The sequence below is a fragment of the Chiloscyllium punctatum genome, chromosome 16 (genome assembly GCF_047496795.1).
Source record: "Chiloscyllium punctatum isolate Juve2018m chromosome 16, sChiPun1.3, whole genome shotgun sequence".
Lineage (NCBI taxonomy): Eukaryota > Metazoa > Chordata > Chondrichthyes > Orectolobiformes > Hemiscylliidae > Chiloscyllium > Chiloscyllium punctatum.
The window spans coordinates 86,094,196-86,116,063 of record NC_092754.1 but is presented as its reverse complement, the minus strand read 5'-3'; the positions used below and the strand labels follow the sequence as shown (position 1 = coordinate 86,116,063).

The 21,868-nt window shown below is 42.0% G+C and overlaps 1 non-coding gene across 1 annotated transcript; it reads left to right on the top strand.

Moving 5' to 3' along the window:
• The first annotated feature begins 1,655 nt into the window (after nt 1-1,655).
• Nucleotides 1,656-1,734, top strand: trnai-aau (transfer RNA isoleucine (anticodon AAU)). The gene has a single exon. It is a non-coding gene; the product is annotated as a tRNA-Ile (tRNA).
• Nucleotides 1,735-21,868: the final 20,134 nt, after the last annotated feature.

Sequence of the window (21,868 nt, the reverse complement as noted above, 5' to 3'; positions counted from 1 at the left end):
TATAGCAGTCATTAGATTCTTCCTTGCAGATATTTTTGGATCCAAATTTGACAATCATGGCATGGTGGGATTCAAGCCCGAGTACCCAGACTATTACCTCGGTCTCTAGATTATCAATCCTATGAAATTACCACAAGACCAACGCAGAAAGCCATAAAAGCGGATCTTTAACAATAAAATGTCTTTTCACCAGAACTGCCCTGAGTATTTTCCATGAGCCTGACGCTACAATTGTCTCTGGTCAGTAAAAGCTGTGACAAAGTGATTGATTTCACAACCGCGGTATCCAAATGGATTGATTTGTTTGAAGGTCCCGATGGTGGGATTGGGGCACGTTCACCCAACAACAGTGACCGCAGCAGCAGCACAGACAGAACAGTATGAATGTGAAAGAGAGTGATAGATTGGGCATTGCCTCAGAGAAATGGGAGGAGGGATGGAAAGGAGGTTTAATGATCGTGGGAAGGACCGGAATCTCTGACAACGGGTGTGTTTGAACCCTGATATATGAAACGCAGAGATGTAAGAGAGCGGAATTTGAAGGTAAAACAATTAATTTCTTAGCATGTGTCACAAAAAGGACAACGGAGAGAACACTTAGTGCTGTAATTTGGTTTCAAATCGAGGTTGCTGTGGTCACAATGCAAAATACCGACAACCACGATCACAGTAACCACAGAACAGGATGCTTGCAAGCAGCAATAAGTATACTAGCAGAGGAAATGTTGGGAAGAATAGCACATGTACAATATCAGTACTCAGTGAACAGTGACAGACATGTGGGAACTGAGAATGAGCTGAATCTTTCAGTTCCATGTCTTCAGAGGCTGTGGAGATCACTTGAATGAGAATGTTGAAAAATTAGATTGATCGATTCCGACAAAACATCAAAGACTCGGGGGACAGTACAGGATATTGTTGAAATGTATGCTTCAATAGCATTTCAGCTTAACATCGGCACAGCCGCTCATCTCCAACCGGAAATGGAGATGGGAAAAACTGCGCAGTTACTCTCTGGCTCCAGAGATGCAATCGGTGAGCGTGCTGTCCTTCTATGATGGAATAGAGGCGCAGAGAATTACGAGGTTGAGTGTGCTCCTGCTCAGGGGAATGCTTGTCCCCTTTTATACGATCATAGCGATTTACACTGCATCTCTCTATGACAGCTGAGTGGCACAAGTGGAGCGTGTTGAGCCCTTAACTTGCAGACACTAAAAAAACTGCGTCGTTCGGGAGCAGAAAGAACCCCACTGATCGATTACAATTCAAATGCATTTGGCATAAGGTTCGTAGCAGTTAATCAGTAGCACATAACCCTGACTCCAAAGGTCTGTGAGTATCCAGAAAAACAGTGAGCGATCGTTGAAGGTACGGTTCTCCAGACGAAATTTGTCAACGTGAGAAGCTGCAGCTGAGCTGGTGGCGTTGCGATTGAAATTGCATGCGTCTGGACATTGTACTTAATTTTAGGTATCAGAGCAAATGGTTAACTCGAGTATGCGCGTTCGGAAAAGTAAATGTTTTTTTTTGTTGAAAAGCTTTGCAACGAAAGGAAATACTTCAGACTATCGTGCGATCGATGAGAAGCAGAAAATGCAGAGCAGCCTTGGTTGTGAGCACCGGCAATATAGGCATTTGCTTTCGCTGGGCCGCCAGCGTTGGTCGGTTAGCTCAGCTGGTTAGAGCGTGGTGCTAATAACGCCAAGGCCGTGGGTTCGATCCCCACACTGCGCTTGTGTGGTTGCTGTGTTTCCAAACAACGTGCTCCACAAAGCCGGAAGCGCCCTCTGCGCAATAAAACATTTGACAGGGTTAGACGCACGACTTGATCGCCGTACCCGTGATGACTGGTGGATGTTGCCTGCAGCAAAACAACAAGTCTCTGTTGTTTTCACCAACAAATGCAAAACATGAAATATGTGCAGTATTTGGCAGACCTAGCACCGTCTCGGAGGAGAACCAGAGTTCACGCTTCAATTCAATCAAAGATTCGTTCGCGTTATTTTCCTGGATCTCTGTTAATACTCGTCACACGACTTCCAGAGGCAATTCGTTCGCTTGCTCACCTCTCATGCATCGACACTGGTGTTATCATATCACCAGCAATATCATAGAGCCATTAATAAAAGCAAATTACTGCGGATGCTGGAATCTGAAACGAAAAGAGAAAATGCTGGAAAATCTCAGCAGGTCTGGCACCATCTGCAAGGAGAGAAAACAGTTGACGTTTCCAGTCCAACTGATTAAAGATAAAGATAAAAACAAAGGGGGAGTATTATGGAGCTATTTATACCACACTGAGAGAAGGTGAGTCAAGGCTCCAGATGCAAACGTGATAATGACAGTGCATGGAGAGATTAAAGGGAGATTAAGAGGCGTGAATGACCCAGGCTGAAGCCAGCGCTATTTGACAAAAGCCGCATTTGCTTTCATCGCACCAGGTGCGCTCATTGGTTCGCTCGGCTCTAATCAGTGCGCCAACGCTGTACATGGTCAGTGTGGTGATTGAACCCACATTCTTGGTGTTAGTCGCACCATGCTCTAACCAGCTGAGCTAACCAGCCAATACCTTGCACCTGGCGAAAGCAAATGCCTATATTGCCGGTGTTCACAATCACGGTATCAGGGTTTCCTGCCCCGGGGAGCCACCAGGAACTCTTGATAAACTTGAAGGTGGGACCCTGTGGGGAAGAGGTAGCCTTCCTAGTAGTTACGGGGGCAGCATGGTTGTCGCTGAATTTTAAACCAAAGAAAGTAGGAATGTCAACACGGTCAATTACTGTTTCCAGGGGTTCAAGGGGAAGTATTTACTGTTCCAGTATTTGAACCTGTGATGATCGAAGGTCCGAAGGATACAGTTACAGGGGAACAGTTGTATATCCCTGATATAGGAAGTAACTTACTAGGGACAGATTTAATTACCCTCTTAGGACTGGAGACTTGAATTCAGGAAAAAAGAATTAGTTGTACAAATGGCAATGTTGACAGAAGATGTGGAGAGAGATGTAGACCCTATTATATGGGCTAGAGAAGGGAATCATGGAAAAAAAACAGAACCGTCCCCTAGAAATAAGTTTAAAAAGGAAAGGGGACGGTTTATGAGCGACAATATCCCATTTCCATAGAAGGTAAACGAAGACTACAGCCAGTAATTGAGGGGCTAGAGATGGACTGTTGGAGCCATGTATGTCTCCTTATAATATCCTAATTCTACCAGTGCGAAAATCCGAAGGAACTTATCGATTGGTGCAGGATTTCAGAATATTGAATCGAATAGAACAAATGAGGCATCCAGTGGTGCCAAACCCCTATACGTTATTAACTCAGATCCCTCATGACCACAAATGGTTGAGTGTGATAGATTTAAAGGATGCCTTTTGGGCTTGTCCCTTGGCGGAGGAAAGTAGGATTTTTTTCGCCTTTAAATGGGAAGATCCCAAGACAGGACAGAAACAGCAATACCAGTGTGCCGCGCTCCCCCAGGGGTTTACAGAATCCCCGAATTTATTTGGACAAGTGTTAGAACAAATATTGGAGCAATTTAGCAGCCCCAAGGGAACTACACTTTTGCAGTATGTCGACGACATCTTAGTAACAGGAAAGAAAAGGGAAAGAGCAGTAGAAGCCACTAAAAAAAAATTGACTTTCCTGGGTCAGCAGGGACTGTGAGTATCTAAAAGCAAAATACAATATGTGGAGCGAGAATTGAAATACTTGGGACATTTAGTTAGTGAGGGAAATTGAAAGATCAGACCGGAATGGTAAGAGGGTATAGTGGGGATTCTGCTGCCCAGGACTAAACGGGAATTACGTAATTTTTTGGGTTTAACGGGATATTGCAGATTGTGGATTGATTCTTATGCTGAAAAGACAAATAACTTATATCTCAAACTATTAGAGGAGGAACCAAAGTGTCTGAGTTGGGAAGAAGAGGAAAAATAACTATTTAAGTATTCAAAAGAGATTTAATCCATGTCCCCATGTTAGCTTTACCTTCTCTACATAAACCTTACCACCTCTTTGCTACTGGAGATAACGGAGCGGCTTTAGGAGTATTAACCCAGAGATGGGGAGGAATGAAACAGCCAGTAGCATATCTTTCGAAGCTATTGGATCCAGTATCCCGAGGGTGGCCCGAGTGTGTGCAGGCCGTGGCTGCCACTGCACTGTGGTGGGGGAAAGCAGGAAGCTTACATTTGGGGGAGCCCTAATAGTAAGCACTCACACCAAGTGAGAACGATCCTAAACCAAAAAGCTGGGCGATGGTTGACAGACTCGTGGATTCTGAAATATGAGGCAATATTAATAGAAAAGGATGATCTAGTGTTGGTCACGGAAAATTGTTTAAATCCAGCTTCCTTTCATTGGAAAGGGGAAGGAGACTCTCCTCAGAATCCAGAGCACGACTGCCTTGACATTATAGAATACCAAACTAAGGTCTGCATGGACCTGAGAGATGTTCCACTTCATGCAGGAGCCTAACTTTTTATAGACGGATCATCCCAGGTGACTGAAGGGAAAAGACATAATGAGTATGCAGTTGTAGACAGGACGAAAGGTAGTGTGCTAGATGCAGGAAGGTTGCCAAATAGGTGGTCAGCTCAGACCTGCGAACTCTACGCATTGGAAAGAGCTCTTAGGGCGTTAGAAAATAAAGAGGGAGCAACATACAGTGACTCTAAATATGTATTTGGTGTTGTGCACACTGTTGGAAAGATATGGCAGGAAAGAGCACTGATCAATAGCTGGGGGAAGGAATTAGGACATGAGGAGTTGGTTAAACGTGTCTTGGAGTCCCTATTACTCCCCTGAGAAATAGCGGTGGTGCATGTAAATGATCATCAGAAAGGAAATGAACCAGAAGTTAGGGGGAATAGATTCGACGATGAAGTGGCTAAGGAAGCAGGCCTGGACCCACAGGGCGTGCTGATTCATTCCCTAATACCTACTGTCCCTGATCCCCAGAAGCTCCTATATTTACTGAAAGAGAAAAAAAAGAATTTAAAGATTTAGGGGGTTCAAACACAGCAGATTGGATGTTACCCGATGGAAGAGAAATGTTAAACAAAATGATGATGAGAGAAATTATGGCCATGCAACACCAAAGCAGCCATTGGGGAGTACAAGCAATGTGTGATTTAGTTCTTAGGGAATATGGATGTAAAGGAATATATACAATTGCTAAACACATATGTGAGGGATGTATAATATGCACAAAGGTAAATAATAAAGTCTTGAGAGAACAGACCCCGGGAGGAAGAGACCCGGGATTGAGACCCTTCCAGAGTATACAAGTAGATTATACTGAACTACCCTGAGTCGGAAGACTAAAGTATATGCTGGTCATAGTAGATCATCTGTCTGGTTGTGTTGAGGCATACCCCCGAGCCACCGCCACTGCGAGTGCGGTGTCTAAAACAATATTAGAGCACATAATTCCCCGATATGGGCTAGTGAACCGTATATATTCCGACCAAAAACACATTTTACCTCTGAAGTGTGACAGGAGATAATGAAAGGGTTGGAAATTTCCTGGTAGTTCCATACTCCATGGCACCCGCCATCATCGGGAAGGGTTGAGAGAATGAACCAAACACTCAAACGACAGCTCTCTAAATTGATAATAGAAACCAGATTCCCTTGGACCAAATGTTTACCTATAGCTCTCTTACGAGTACGAACAGCCCCAAGGAAAGATTTGGGACTATCCCCTATGAAATTATACTTGGATTACCTTATCTGGGAACGAACGGAGAATTGACAATTCCCGAAACTAAAGACTTGTTCTAAAGAAATATATACTGGGCTTGTCGGCCTCTTTGTCCCTCCTCAGGAAACAGAATTTATTGGCACAGACTCCACTCCTTGAATTCACCGTTCATCCCATCCGGCCAGGAGTTTGGGCCATAGTAAAATCATAGACAGAAACTAAATTGCAGCTGGACTGGGAAGGCCGTATCAGGATCCTTTGATTACCGAAACGACAATAAGGACAGCGGAGAAAGGCTGGACTCACTACACTCGGATCAAAGGGACAATGGACCCTCCAGTTGAGGAAGAAGTCTGGACAGCCGAATCAACGGAAGACCCGCTGAAACTCAGGCTGAAGAGACTTAGAGTAACTGATTATACAGTGGCGACGCGAGGGCGGGATTATTTCTGTAGGATTGTGTATTAAGTTTTTTTGTGCTTCAGCAGAATTTTTAGAATGCTGGGGATGCTTAGAGGTATGATGCTAGCTCTGTAAGTATTGGGATTTTGTCAAATATAATTTCATATGTATTATTAACGGTCCCTGAGTCTGATAATCCATACGTAATAGACCTGATGCATGCAGTTTAGTAAATTGTGGTGATGTAGATAATCAGAGACAGTACCACAGCTCAGAGATACATCTTAAGTCCTTTGGGGATGGTACTTGGTATAATGGTCTTGTCACAATACACTGGCCACCTTCCGATCACCTCTCAATTGTCCCGATAAAGAGCGTAACCCAATATACCTAATGATAAAGAAAACCACATGGCACAAAGCAATTCTCGGGGTGGGGGGGGGGCACCTATGAGATACAATTAGATGAAACATTTGGGATAGAAATGTAAGCAAACGGGAAGGATTTCTCGGGCTGTTGTTTTCAAATTAGTGTAGGACAGGGAAAACGGGCAGAACTATTGGATAATAAGGTACAACCTTTCACCCCTCCCGATGATCCTACAGTAGTAAAAATTATAGTGATAAAGGACTTGAAACAGATCATCGAAATAGAAACTGGATATTGGGATGCAAATGCCTGGGTTGAATGGGTAAAGTGTACTGTAAAAAGTCTGAACAAGAGCAATTGCTATGCATGTGTCTCCAGGAGACCAGTGACCAAGGTTCCCTTTCCACTCGGGTGTAAGCGAGACAGGAAGGGCATGAAATGTATAATAGCCCTGTCACAGGATAAGACTGCATGGGTAACAATTAATAAAAATATAGATTGGATAAATTACATTTTCTATAATCAACAGCGATTTATAAATTATACAAGAGATGCGGTTAAAAGAATATCAGAACAGCTTGATGTGACAAGTAGGATGGCATGGGAAAACAGAATGGCCCTGGATATGGTTTTAACGGAAAGAGTGTGTGTGTGTGTGTGTGTGTGTGTGTGTGTGTGTGTGTGTGTGTGTGTGTGTGTGTGTGTGTGTGTGTGTGTGTGTGTGTGTGTGTGTGTGATGTTAGGAGGAAGCTGTTGCACCTTTATTCCTAATAACACTGCACCTGATGGTTCTATTACTCGGGCATTAAGCGGATTGACGACCTTAGCAGAGGAACTAGCTGAGAATTCAGGAGTAGACACATCTCTCACGGGATGGCGTGAATCATGGTTTGGAAAATGGAAGGGAGTGGTGGTTTTGATCCTTACTTCCCTGATAGTAGTAGCCGGGGTATTGGTAGCCATTGGCTGTTGTATCATGCCCTGTATACGAGGACTCAACCAAAGGCTGATTCAGACAGCCTTAATAAAACAGATACCCCTAAAATGGAATCAGGCAGAGGAACTTTGTCGATTAAATAATGAGGGGATGAGTGAGACCCAGATGGATGAAATATCCAGAATGATGCTTGCGAATCTTGGGGGCAATACTTAAAAGAAAAATGCAGAAGATAACAAATGGTAATTAAAGAAAAAGAGGGAAATTTGGGATATAGGTAAAGTAGTGTCACTTCTGCAATCGTCATTATTTATGCAAGGTTAATGCACTCACACCAGTGTATAATTGTTTCAACCAAGAGCTGAGTCAACGAGAATGAAAACTATGCGAAGGAAATATATAATTGTTTTTGTATTAACTAAAATGTGCATACAAGAACGAAACGTGCCTGCAAACAATGGTAGATGTTACAGACAACAAGAGAAGGTGCTGTGAGGTTGTAGGTTAAGCGAGATTTGCTTGTACAAACAGTAGTTATAAGCATCTGTTTCCCACTTTTGAAAAAACACTAAAACAAACCACTATTAAAAAGTCATAAGGATCAATATGGTTGGGGCAAGGGAGGAAATGTCACAAGTCGGGGATTTAGATAGAAGTGATGGGGGATATACCTCACAATGGACCACAGCAGGATGTGGTGAAATGGCCAAGTAAAACTTGTAATTTGTTCAGCACAAGGCCGGATAAGGCAAGCGAGAAACAATAGTAATGGGCACCGGGTTTGGAGTCGTGAGTCCAATATAAGATATGTATTTGCTCAACTCTGTGTGCCTTATTCCAGGCACCACGCTTGCAAGCGTCTAATAAACAAACTGATTGCTTCAGATCTTGTCTTGGGCTGAAATTATTGAAGTGAGTGAGCTTTGATTCTCACAGTCTGTAATTTAAATTTACTGTATTTTCTGTTCTCTCAAGTTCTTATATTAATTGCTCTTCATTTTCTTCTTAACTTTGAGACAAATCTCAAAATTCCGGGCACAATAAAAGCGATATGATTTATAAATTAGTATCTGGACAAGAGAACCAATGAACAGCTACATAGACCTCTTGAACATGGGAGCTGGGTATTGAGAACAGAGGATCAGTGGTTTGCACTCGTGTCTTACAGTGTTATGCACTTGGGTTTGAGTCCATCCTCAGTCACATTTTTGTGTGGATTTTGCATGTTCTGGTTTTCTCCCACAATGCAAAGATATGCAGGTGAGGTAAAGTGCCCATGCTAAGCTGCACGTTCTGTTCAGGGATGTGCAGGTTATATGCATTATTCAGGGGTAAATGTCCAGTAATCTGAGAGCAGAATGGTGCTGAGTGGATTATTCTTTGGAACGTCAGTGTAGACTTGTTGGGCTAAATGACCTGTTTCCACATAGTAGGGATTCCATAAATTTAGAATTGTGTTTCCCTAAACAAAACTGACATTTTTTTAAAATGTTGCATTTAAAACTTATCTTTAACTGTCAATTGTCAATCTTGTAAAATATCTCAATGTTTCTGAAATCAATGTTCAAACAAAACACTGCACATAAAGCCGCACAAAGATCTTCATGACCATCTAATTACTGTTCAGTGGAATAATCACAGTAAAATTTTACTGTTTCTGAGATCAATCCCCACTATCACAGTAAGGATCTGGTTGTCATTCCCTTCAATAAATGCAATCGTTGTCATCTGGTATTTCAGCTCAGTCGTTATAACCATACTGGTTGTTCAAAGCATGGTTATTCTTTATTATGAATGGCCAAGGGTTCTAACGGCAAGAGATGTTGTTCCATTTGATTTGTTGCATGTTCTCAAACAAGTTTTCAATATAAATATTTCAAAAAATGTGTTTATTTGGTCTTGTTCAACTGCTGATGCTAACATTTTCAGTTCATGTTCATTAAGCATATTTGGAGAAAGTGAGGAAAGCTGTGGTGTTGCAAAAGTGCAGGTACATTCAAAGCGCAGGAGTATCGAAAAGATTCCTGATGAAGGGCTTTTGCCCAAAACGTCGATTCTGCTTCTCCTTGAATGCTGACTGACCTGCTGTGCTTTACTGGCACAACGCTCTTGCCATTAGAAATATTTGACTAAGTATTCAGAGACAATACTAAAAGTTACCTCTGTCAATTTAATTTACTGTGCTTTCTATTCAATGAAGTTTTCATGTTATTTGCTCCTCTTTTTCTTCTTAAATCTGATACAAATTTCAAAATACAGAACACATTAAAATTCACATGAATTATAAATTTGCATTCTCGACAAGAAAACCAATGGAAGGCGATATAGAATTCTTGAACAGCCTACACATTTAAATGAAAAAGCAATTCCTTCTAAAAAATGTTACCACGTCTGTATCTTTTGCTCCATTCAATAATCCTGCAAGTAGTTGATAATTGCCAGTTGATCTCACTGAATGAGTACCTAATCAATGTCAATGTAACAGCTGAAACATTAACAACAGATTGATAACTGGGTGTTAAAGACCTTATTTGAAGTGAACAAATGTTTGGAATTTACTTGAACTCCACCAGGAAACATTCTTGAATCTTACTATAAGAAATGAGATATGTGAGAGATGTCAAACCTTATTTTTAAATGAACAAACTCAATATTTTCAAAGCATTTCAATCTTACTGTCGAAATGAACAGGTGAATGGAAAAATAAAAACAAGTTTCTGACAATTCATAACCTGAACAACAATCACAAATTCACTTTGACCAAAGGACAGAGTAATATTTAGATGAATCACAACATTTAGTTACAAAGTAGGCAATCAGCTGACTGACAAGTAATAGGTTGTAGCATTTATTAGTTTACTGAAGAAGATATCAACTTTATTTCAAAGTTATAGCACGAGAGAATAATGTTTAATGTGTTTCAATTTTTTGGACTTGCCCCTTTGCAACAAAAAAAGATCATTCTCATTACTTAGACATCGTAATCTTTAATTCTGCAACATTTTCAAATATTCTCCAGGAACCTATAAGCAACAGAATTAGATACTGGTATCCCCACTAGCCGAAAGTAGAGCGTTATTACGAAATCTTACATAAACTGAAAAGCCATAGATCGAAGAAGCATTAATTTATATGGGAAACACCTCCCCTTTTTTTGTAAAAGTGAAAATTCCCTTTAGATTTCTTTCAGTTAGAGGAAACAGGGACAGATGTAAGTCTTTTGTAAAATCAAAGTGGCTAAAGCGAATTTTCCAACGCATATTTCTTGGTAACCTGACACAAGTAAGTATCAGATTTTGTGATTATTGATATAATAGATAAAAGCAGGTCTAATGTTGGATTGAAAAGCAGTTCAGTCTGTGCTTAGGTGCTCTCTAATCAACATTCAGATAGCTCTTGATATATTTCTGGTGAAGGCGTGATTTGAAGCCTTCCCTCTGGTCTTGTAATAGAGACACTGCCACAGCTCCACAGGCTCCTTTCATAATGTTCCCAATCAGGACGGTAGGACTGCAATATTATGTTTAAAGTGGCGACACAAATGAAAACTAATAAGCTGTTTATTGTAGTAATTCGAAAGGGATATAATTAGGTCGTTTCTGTGTGTATTGGACTGGAAATTAAACAATATTTTACAATAACAATAGAATGATGGAATGGTGGATTTAAATAAACAGGAATCTCATGATAATTCTTTGAAAGACAAATTGACAAAACTGCGTGATCATTCTACTTTAATTTTAAAAATGCATCAGTCATTCCATGTGAATATTCAGCCGAAGACAAGTTCCCTTCCTTTCAACAATGTACAACTTCCACAATTTCAAAATGAACAGTCATTGATAAAGACAGGAACAAGCAGATGTTAATTCTACTTCTTTCACATAAACGTGTGATTAATTTAAGTAAGTTTGTTATATGTAAAAAGGAAACTCTTATTGTGATTCGAAATACAATAAACATTAACATGAAGTGAAATATAATCAAATCAATTCAACTGTGTTTTCTCAGTTAAAATAGCGTTCAATATTCAAAGTAGTCGAGTGATTGTACACGGCAATATCTTTACATTAATTCAGTGCTGAGACATAATTCCACATTTATACCCCTTATAAAGAAGCAAACTTGTGCCAGGAGTTTGAGCAGGTAGGGGAGGTCTTTACTGAGTACTTTGCTTCAATATTCAAAAGTGAGTGGGACCTTGTTCCTTGTGAGGACAACGTGAAAAAGGCTGATATGGTCGAACAGGTCGATGTTAAGACAGAGAATGTGCTGAAAATATTGAAAATTCATGGGGTTAGATAAGTCCCCTGGGCCAGAAATGATGTAACTTAGGTTGTTATGAGAAGGGAGGTAAGATATTACTGTGTTTTGGCAATGATCTTTGCATCCTCACTGTCCACTGGAGTCATACCAGATGATTGGAGGGTGGCAAACGTTATTCCCTTATTGAAAAAAGGCGATTGAGATGATCCTGGGAATCATCGATGAGTCAGTCTTACATCAGTTGTGGGCAAATTATTGGAGAGGATTCTGAGAGACAGGATTTATGATTATTTGGAAAAGCATAGATTGATTAGAGATGGACAGTATGGCTTTGTGAGCGGCAGGTTATGCCTCACAAGCCTCATTGAATTATTTGAGGTTGTGGCAAACACATCGGTGAGGACAGAATAGCGGGTGTGGTGTATCAGGATTTTAGCAAGGGTTCTCCATGGTAGGCTCATTTCGAAAGTAATGAGGCATGGGACATTTATTATCTAACCTGCCTGGTTAGATAATAAATTGGCTGACCCATAGAAGATAGTGTGAGATTACATGGATTGTTTTCAGCTTGGAGCCAGTAACCAATGGTGTTCTGAAGGGATTAGTTCTGGGACCTCTGCTCTTTGTGATTTTAGCAAATGACTTGGATGAGGAAGTGGAAAGGTGGGTTAGGAAGTTTGCCAATGACACGAGGGTTGGTGGAGTTGTGGATAGTGTGGAGGGCTTTTGTAGGTTGCTAGAGGACATTGACAGGATGCAGAGCTGGGCTGAGAAGTGGCAGATGGAGTTCAACCTGAGAAAATGTGAAGTTATTCATTTTGCAATTTCAAATTTGAATGCATATTTTCAGATTAAATGCAGGATTCTTGACAATGTGAGGAACAGAGGGATCGTGGGGTGCACATCCATACCTCCCTCATAGCTGACATCTAAGGTGATAGGGTTATTAAGATGGTGCATAGTGTGTTGACTTTCATTAGCGGGGAGGTTGAGTTTAAGAGCCACGAGGTTATGCTGCAGCTGTATGGATCCCTGATGAGACTACACTTGGAATTTTTGTTCTGTTCTGATCACCTGATTAGACATAGGATGCTGAAGCTTTAGAAAGGTGCAGCTGAGATTTATCAAGGTGTTGCCTGGACTGGAAGGCATGTCTTATGAATAAAGGTTGACAGAGCTGGGGCTTTGGTCATTGCAGTGGAAGAGTTTACTTGATAGCTTTGTGTAGATGATGAGAGGCATAGATACAGTGGATAATGAAAGACTTTTCCCGACAAAGTGGCATGATTTTAAGATGAATGGGGGAAGTTGCGGGGAGATTTCTTTATAGATAGTGGTGAGTGTGTGGAATGCACTGCCAGTGGTGGTCGTCGATTCAGATCCATCAGGGACATCTAAGTGACTCTTGGATTGGCACATGGATGATAGTAAATGAAGGGCATGTTAGTTAGTTTGATCTTTGAGTAGGATAAAAGGTCGGAACAACATCGTGGCCAAAGGGCCTGTACTGTCCTGTACTGTTCTGTATTCTATGGATTGAAATGAACAATTATTATATATTAGCAACATATAGATTTTCAAAATTCTATTAGCTTACTTACAAATAATGATAAATTTCATCTTGCCATTTGACTGTGCTATCTGCAAAAATGAACAGGAATTGTTGCAGGGAAAAGTAGTTCGGTTTTTCTAAATTTATATGGCTGGGATTACACAGATCATTCAAATGAGCAAAAGTCATATATTTTATCAGTGCGCGTTGCATCAGAAATAATGGATTCTTTTGTAGGTGTGTTGATTGGAAATAAAACGTATATTTATATTACTGTATAGGTACTAGGGAAGATTGGATTAAAGTCAAATGTACACTTCACTGTAGTTGTTAGCAAGACTAATCTAAGGCATTCTATAATTATTGTCATTCAAATGCCTTAACAATTACTGCTAGAATCTTGAATAAATGATATATTGTACCATTTTTCAAACAGTCAATAAATTATATTGTGAACCTCAGAATACTTGTTACCCAGACCAATTAATATGCAATTATTGTAATGTTAATGACTTGATAAATAATGCTAAAACCTTAACAGATAAATTGGTTCAATACTTTGTCAGCATGTTGCTCTGAAATTGATTGGATATTTATTAAGATCGGTAAACTGAGGGACAAAATATAATAGATCGCTTGATAGAATTGAAGGAAAAAAATGAGACAGTGTTAATTGCACAGAATTGTTTGTCTTTAAAAATGCAGTTGATGGAAGAATAATATATTTTCCTCCATTGGTTTTCTTGTAGAGACATGTTTTTTTTAATTGTCATGATTCGAGGTTGAGACACTTGTGTCAGAGTCTGCAAAGGGGAGAGTGAGAGAGAATGAAATTCTAAAAAAGCAGAAAGGAAAGGAACTGGTGAGCAGAGGAGCTCCAACTGTAGTGCCTCACCCTCCCAGCATCTTATTGGGTGAGCTGGAACGCAGACTAGTCAAGCAATAAGCTGACACAGTCATACGCACAGAATCATAGCTTATAATGTCCGAGACACCATCGTCACCATCCCTGTATGTCCTGTCCCACCGGCAGGACATGGATGTCACTGAAATGCTGGAACATGCAGGGTAAAGGACTAAGATCTGCAGAATGTGATCAATGTGATGTATTTGACATTTCTCCAGAATATTAAACTCCAGTCGAATTTGAAAAGTTACTAGCGTCATCAGACTTGAACTACAAATGTCAGAAAAAAATTATCAGAAAGTTGCAGCACCCTTGGCCAATCCTGGAGATGTGTTGGCTGTAATAGTTCTCGAGGTAAAAGCAATGACTGAAGATGCTGGAAACCAGTAGATGCTGGAAACCTTATTCTTGGTGAAGGGCGTTTGCCCAAAACGTCGATTTCGAAGCTCCTTGGATGCTGCCTGAACTGCTGTGCTCTTCCAGCACCACTAATCGAGAATATCATAGAACTCCCCAGTCTTTACAGCTTTTTATACTCACCATTGAGAGCAAAAAATTCAGACTGATCTCTGCCCTCTATGCTTTTATAATCTGTTTTTTAACATATTTCTTTGGCAGCTGCACACCTTGTTTATTTATTTCTTTCCCAGCTCTAACTCCATTCCCCGTGGCCTTGAGGGACGACCATTTCTGCTGTTTAATCTCTCCTGCCTTCCCCCGTGTGACAGACTGTCTTTATGTCCTTGTCCCACCCCCACCTTGCTCACAACCTGTTAAATTTCTGATGGTTCCCAGACCTCTGTAACTTTCACTGCACCCCCTGGGTCAATGGCACGAGTTTTGAATTCACTTCCTCCTGAGATAATCAGAATTTTTTCCGGTTGCAGTGTCCCCCAGATTTTATTTTGAAAAGCAGAGCATTTGTGCCAGAGTCAAGTATTTGTGAGCCTTCATCCACAATTCCCAGCATTTGGATATAATTTGTGACCCTCCCACAGATGTGTAATGTTACTGGTTTGGCCATGCTAACATGGTAACAGTGTGCAATTTAGGTGGGTTGGGCTAGCCATGGTTAATGTGGGGTTATTGTGGTAGCGTGGGTAAGCAGGTCATTGCGGACTCGAAAGGCTGAATAGACTCTTTCTGCACCCACGGGATTCTGTGATTCTAACGAGTTGAGATTGTTGTCATGTTTTCCTCAAGCCAGGTTCATTCAACTAAGATACATATGCTTCCTTTATAGTTCTGTGGGTGTTCACCCACTCATTTCCTTCATTTTTACTTCAATTTCACACTGTGTGAGAGGGTGGGAATGGATTTGTAAATGTGAATACTCCAAACGAAACCCCTCACAGTTCAGGAACTGTTTCTGCTACTTTCATCACTCACAAGCAACTGGGAAATAAAGGTTCAGTTACAAACCTTACAGGAACATAGCGGTTAAAATCACCAGGAAAGGCTGAACAGCTCAAAACGCTTTTCTCAAGAACAGAGGAGGCTCAGAGACAAACTATTAAAAGTAGCAAGCTTTGTGTCTGTGTTTTCAGAGATTTGACTTTGAAATCATTGGGTTGGAAATATGTTTCATTTCCCCAGATCATCAAAGGTGCTATCTCAATGTGCATCTTTCTTTCTATCTGTCTGAGTTAACAATCAGATGGACAGCACAATGTCTGAGTGTCTTATCAAATCCCTGATTGAATCTGTCTCCGCTCACAAACTTAGGTGCCTCATTACTCACTAGGTCATGGAGAAACTCTGCCGTTACAATGAGAGCTTTAAATGCTGTCACCGCTCCTCGTACTTCCGCCTAATCCCCACATCCCTTCATAAAATCCCAGCTGCCTCTAGTCCACCCACATGGACATTTTGTAGAGCATGACAGGAGATTGGATTGAAACCGAGAGTTCAATAACCCGAATGAAATAGGAAGAAGGAAATAAACGGTGATTGTGGATCCCAGGGGATACAGACTCCAGGATTAGTCCTTGTGGGCATTCCTGCAGTATTACGAGACAGCATTCCATGATGAGAGTTAAATCCGGCTGGCAGGAGAGGGAGCCACTGAACATTAACAGGTTTAGTTCAAACACAGGAGGTTTGTTCAGTGAGTAACAGTGTGTTAGACATGGTGGTGAAGTGAGCAGTGAGGGGAAATGTTTCCACAAGCTGACGATGGATAACTTTCATTGGAACAGCAGGAGGCCATTCAGCCCCTCAACCCTGCTCTGCCATTCATGATGATCATAGCTGATGTGTTACCTAACGTACAATTTTCAAAACTCTCTAATTTAATCAAAAAACTCCTCTGCAACAGATAAGATGAGTATTGGAAAACTAAATATCTGCAAATGTTGGGAAATCAGAAAAAAAAACAGAAATTGCTGGAAAAAGTCAGCAGATCTGGCAGCATCTGTGGAGAGTGAACCTTTAAGCACCAGTGACCGGTCAGGTGACCAGCTGCAGCTGACCATTCTGCCTGTTTTGGAACACTCTCTGGAACAGGTTCTGGTGCGAGGGGAACGAGGTTTTCAATAATAACTGAGAGAAACAGGAGGACGGGCTCAATCAGAATAAGGAATTCACTTAACCCTCCCAGTGGGACACTCACTGACACAGTGACACTGCGGAGAGGCCATTCACCTGCCCGACGTATGAGAAGGGAATTACTCGATCTTACAATCTGCTGAGACAACAGAGATGGCACAGTGGATTTAGACCTTTCACCTGCTCCATGTGTGAGAAAGGATTCATTCAAATCTCTCACCTGCGGAGACATTAGTGCATTTCCACCAGGGAGAGGCCATTCACCTGCTCAGTGTGTGGGAAAGCATTCATCAGTCCTCTGACCTGCTTAAACACCAGGGAGCTCACTGTGGGGAAAGATCATTCACTTGTTCCCAGTGTGGGTGGAGATTCACTCAAATACAGGACCTGCGGAGTCCCCAGTGAGCCCACACAGGGGGAGAGGCCATTCCGATGGTCAGTGTGGGAGAAGGGATTCAGTGATTCATCCTGCCCCACTGAGACCCCAGTGAGGCCATACAGGGGAGAGGCCATTCAGATGGTCAGTGTGTGAGAGGATTCAGTGATTCATCCCATCCCCTGAGACCCCAGCGGGTTCACACTGGGAAGGAGCTGTTCACCCGTCTGTGTGACAAGGGATTTGCTGCATCTTCATCACGATTGAGAGCCCAGTGAGTGCTCACAGGGAAGTGGTCATCCCCCTGCTCCGTGTGGACTGCAGGACTCTGATTCTGGTGTTACTGTCCATCAGAGTCAGGAGTGGACCTTGTCCATGATGACACTGCTGGAGTATTGATGTTGTTGTTGTTCACCACATTAACTGGGCTGGAGGTGACTGAACTTTCATTGCCACTTTCTGAACCTCAGGATGTCTCTCTGGGCAGTATGTCTCCACAAAAACCAATCTGACAAGGAGCAGGGATCATCTGTTTTGATTTAAATTGTGATTGTAGCACGACTGCTTCACAGCACCAGGTACAAGGTTGGAGTCCAGCCTTGGCCAACAGCCTGTGAGGAGTTCCCACATTCTCCCCAGGATAGTGTGTGTCACCTCCCGGTGCTCTGGTTTCCTCCCATAGTCCAAGGATGTGCAGGTCAGGTGGGTCGGTCGTGCTAAATTGACCACAGTATCCACGATTGTGCAGACTAGGTGGATCAGCCGTGGGAAATGCAGTGTTACAGTGTTAGAGTGCTCTGGGCGTGATGTTCTTCGGATGGTCGGTGGGGTTTGATGAGCCAAGGCTCTCTTTCCACTCTGTAGGGATTTTATTCTATGATTGAGGATGAAAGCTACACAGCAGTGTGTCCCTGGAGAAGGAGCATGTGGTGTGCAACAGTGCTCTGGATGCCTTTTGGTAGAGGTGGGCACCATAGGGGATATAGTGCTTTATCTCCACCGCTGTCCCCTCCCCACAACTCTACTTTGATTTAGTCCCTTCTCACTCTGTCACTTGTAAAAGTTTGCTTGGCCCATAATGGGCTTTGTGTGAAATATTCAATTGGTTTCACAAATGGTTTACTGCTGGCGATTATATGTCTAGATTAGAGTGGTGCTGGAAAAGCATAGCAGGTCAGGCAGGATCCGAGGAGCTGGAAAGTCAACGTTTTAACAAAAGCCCTTTTCCAGCATCACTCTAATCTAGGCTGTGGTTTCCAGCATCTGCGGTCCACACTATTGCACTACTGGTAATTATATGCTAACCAAAAGTAAAATGGTGTAATGATGATTTTGATGGTGGGAATGTTGCTGTGATCACATTTCTGGGTCGGGGAAAAAGAACGCTTCACAGCTCACAGAACAAGAACTGAAAAGCAGTTAAATCAAACCAAAGGTTCAGACAGGGAGGGAAGATTTCCCTGGAGTTTGAGTAGCTGGAAAGTGATGGTGTCTGGGAATAGACAGGATTTTGTTTTACAAAGGTTGAAAACTTTAAAACTGTTATATTCAGACAGTTTAATTTATTGTCTTTAATTTTATTTGCTGTGCAAAATACTTTTACAACACTTTACAACCAAAATTTACAAAGCTTGTGTTAAAGATAAATGTTAAATAAAATCCATCAAACCATCCCTCACTGAAAACTGTGGTGGAAGTGCAATCTCCTGGAGAATCCCTGCCCACTCCTTCCTACCCGGGCTCCATGACTATATACATACCTGGAAGATAGCAGCAGCAGGAGACCATTCAGCCTTTCAATCCTGCTCCACCATTCAATGGGAAACAGCTGACCATCCAGCTCAGTCTCCTGTTACTGCTGTGTTCCAATCCCCTTTCATGACTTTACCTTGAAGAACTATATCTAAGTCCTCCTTTAGCTTCACTGCCTTTTGTTCCAGTGGCGTTGCGGTGTTACTGTGTGGGTGTAGGCGGGGGCAATGTGATGGTGCTGACTCCTGGAGGATGCACTCAGCATCCCTCATCATCCTGCAGTAACCAACTGGGTTCCAGCAACTAGAGATAGAAACCATTTCAAGGATATGGGCATCACTGGCTCAGCCAGCATTGATTCCCCATCTCTAGTTACCCTTGAGAAGATGGTAGTGAACTGCTGTCTTGAACCATTCACAGTCCATTTGGCACGGATAGACCAACAATGCTGGGAGGGAGAGTGTTGCAGGATTTTGGCAGAGTGATTGTCTATCTAGAGTTCTTCAAATGCTGGGTAACTTAATCACAATCTGCACATGATTTTGAGATTTCAGTCTGCAAATCTTCACCATCTAGCACCCTGTATAAATGAATATGTACAGATTAGAAATTCAGAACAGACAATTCTAGTTTCTCTGGAATATCTTTTTCCCCTTCTTCCCCTGAAGCTGTAACCCTCCAGCCCACTTACTCTCTCCAACCATTCTGACTCTGCTACTCCCTAATGTGCACCCCCCAGATTCTCATGGAGTTGCTCATAAACAGATCCATGGCACCACTTCCCGTCCCTCGTTCGACTCTGCATACTTTCTGGGTTCACTTCCTTTCCCTTCAGTTCCTGCAAGTCAATAATGTAACAGCAGAATGAAACAAAAGGAAACAGAAAGGGAGGTGGCAGATCTTGGACAGAAGAGAAACCTTCAGTCTGGGAGAATTGGTCAGATCTTTCTTTGTTTTCCATTAGTTGATTCCCAGCATTACAATGAATTGTGTATGGAGAGTGGTCCTACTTGGATGTGGTGACACTTTGACACCCCAACTGATGAATACTATAAGCAGATGTATTCCTCCTCCAGCCAACCACAGTGTGAAATACTTTCTGCAAAGTATACTTACCCAAAGCACATGCTCCAAAACTCGCCCACATTCTGTACATGTACAGGGCCGGATTTCTCCACACACGTGTGGGCCCTGCCTCAGGGATTGTGGGAGTTGTAGCCCCTATGAAACCACTGGAGCCCTGTCTCTCGAAAGCGGTTGAAAAGTGTAGGCTGGAGGGTGTTGTGTATAGGATCCCTATTCAGACACAGGACATATGGACTGTCACTGGGTTTTACTGAGACACCTGCTTCCACAACCTGATTTTCTGATGTAAGGAATATAGATTCAGCCAACTGGGGCGTGGGGTGGTTAATAGGAAAAGGAGATTTTAAACAGAGGTGGTTCAGTTGTTAGCACTGTTGACTCACAGTGTCAGGAACCTTGATTTGGTTCTAGCCTTAGGCGACTGTGTGGAGCTTACACGGTCTCCCTTTGTCTGTGCAGGTTTCCTCTGGGTGCTCCAGTTTCATCCTACAGTCCAAAGATGTGCAGCTTAGGTGGATTGGCGATGCTAAATTCCCACAGTGTCCATGCGTGTGCAGGTTAAGCCATTAACCATGGGAAATACAGGGAATGAGTGAGTCTGAATGGGATGCTCATTATAGACTCCATGGATGATTACCCTGTTTCTGCACCGTAGGCAGTCTATTCTATTATCATGAAGAAGAATGTACCTATCTCGATGTGCTGTGAATCTATGGAATTGCCTATTCAAAATGCAGTGGATGCCAGGACAATGAGCAAATTTAATGAAGAGGTACAGATGTTGAATTTGCAATGAGATGAAGGGTGAGAGGGAGCAGGTGGGAAAATCCAGCTGAGACCGAGGTGAGCTCAATCATCACGGTATTAAATGGGGGAGCTGGTTCGAAGGGCTGCATTGCCTCTCCTGTGCCCAGGGCTTATCTTCTTCCGGTAATAACTGGAAAGCTGAATCCAAAAATCACCAGCTTCACCGAAGGAGATTTTTGGAAAATGCAGGATACTAAGGTGGATTAGCATTCCAAACTTAGATAGTGAGGAAGCATACGGGAGATAATTATTTTGCAATTTTAAACTGAGGTGACTTAAAGATCACACAACAACAGGTTATAGTCCAACAGGTTTAATTTGATCATGATGAAGGAGCAATGCTCCGAAAGCCAGTGCTTCCAATTAAACCTGAAGGACTGTAACCTGGTGTTGTGAGATTTTTAACTTTGTACACCGGCATCTGCAAATCATGTAAATTGAGGGGAGACAGTGATTTATGGTTTTAGACTGTGTAGTATATTCGCAGCGTCCAGAATAATCTGTTGTGAATATCTACCCTGTACTATATTACAAAGCCAAGGTCTCTGGCAATGAAAACCAAAACACCCAGGTAACATCACCTCACCTCGTAATCTGATAAAAGACTTGTAATAAGTATGGTTGAATTTAGAATGCAGCTGAAAGCGGGAAGATTAAATTCAATCCCAAGATCCTGTGCTGACACAAAGGAGATTACAATAGGATGAGGCAGGAGTTAGCTAATGTAAACTGGAAGCAAAGACTTTAGGGTGGGACAGTTGACAGACAGTGGAGAAACATCAAAGAATTTTTCAAAGTGCTCAGCTAAAGTTTATATCAGTGAAAAGGAAGAACTGTAGGAAATAGAATAATCTGTATGGGTGCCTAAGGAAATACGGGAGTCTATCAAACTGAAATAGAAAGCATACAAGGAGAAAGACCAAGGAGCAACTAGGAGATTAGAAATATTTACAGATCAACAGAAAGCTAGATGGGATTGGGGGAGAAAAGTGATGAGTAGCTATCCTCAGGGCCGGAATATCAGTTTACACTGCTAGAGGGGAACCTATTGTGTGGGGAACATATGACCTCTGTAATTGTTGAAGCATTAACTGTTACCATAGAGATAATCTTGATCAAGTTAAAAATCACAGCACACTCTAAAAACTTGTACTTCC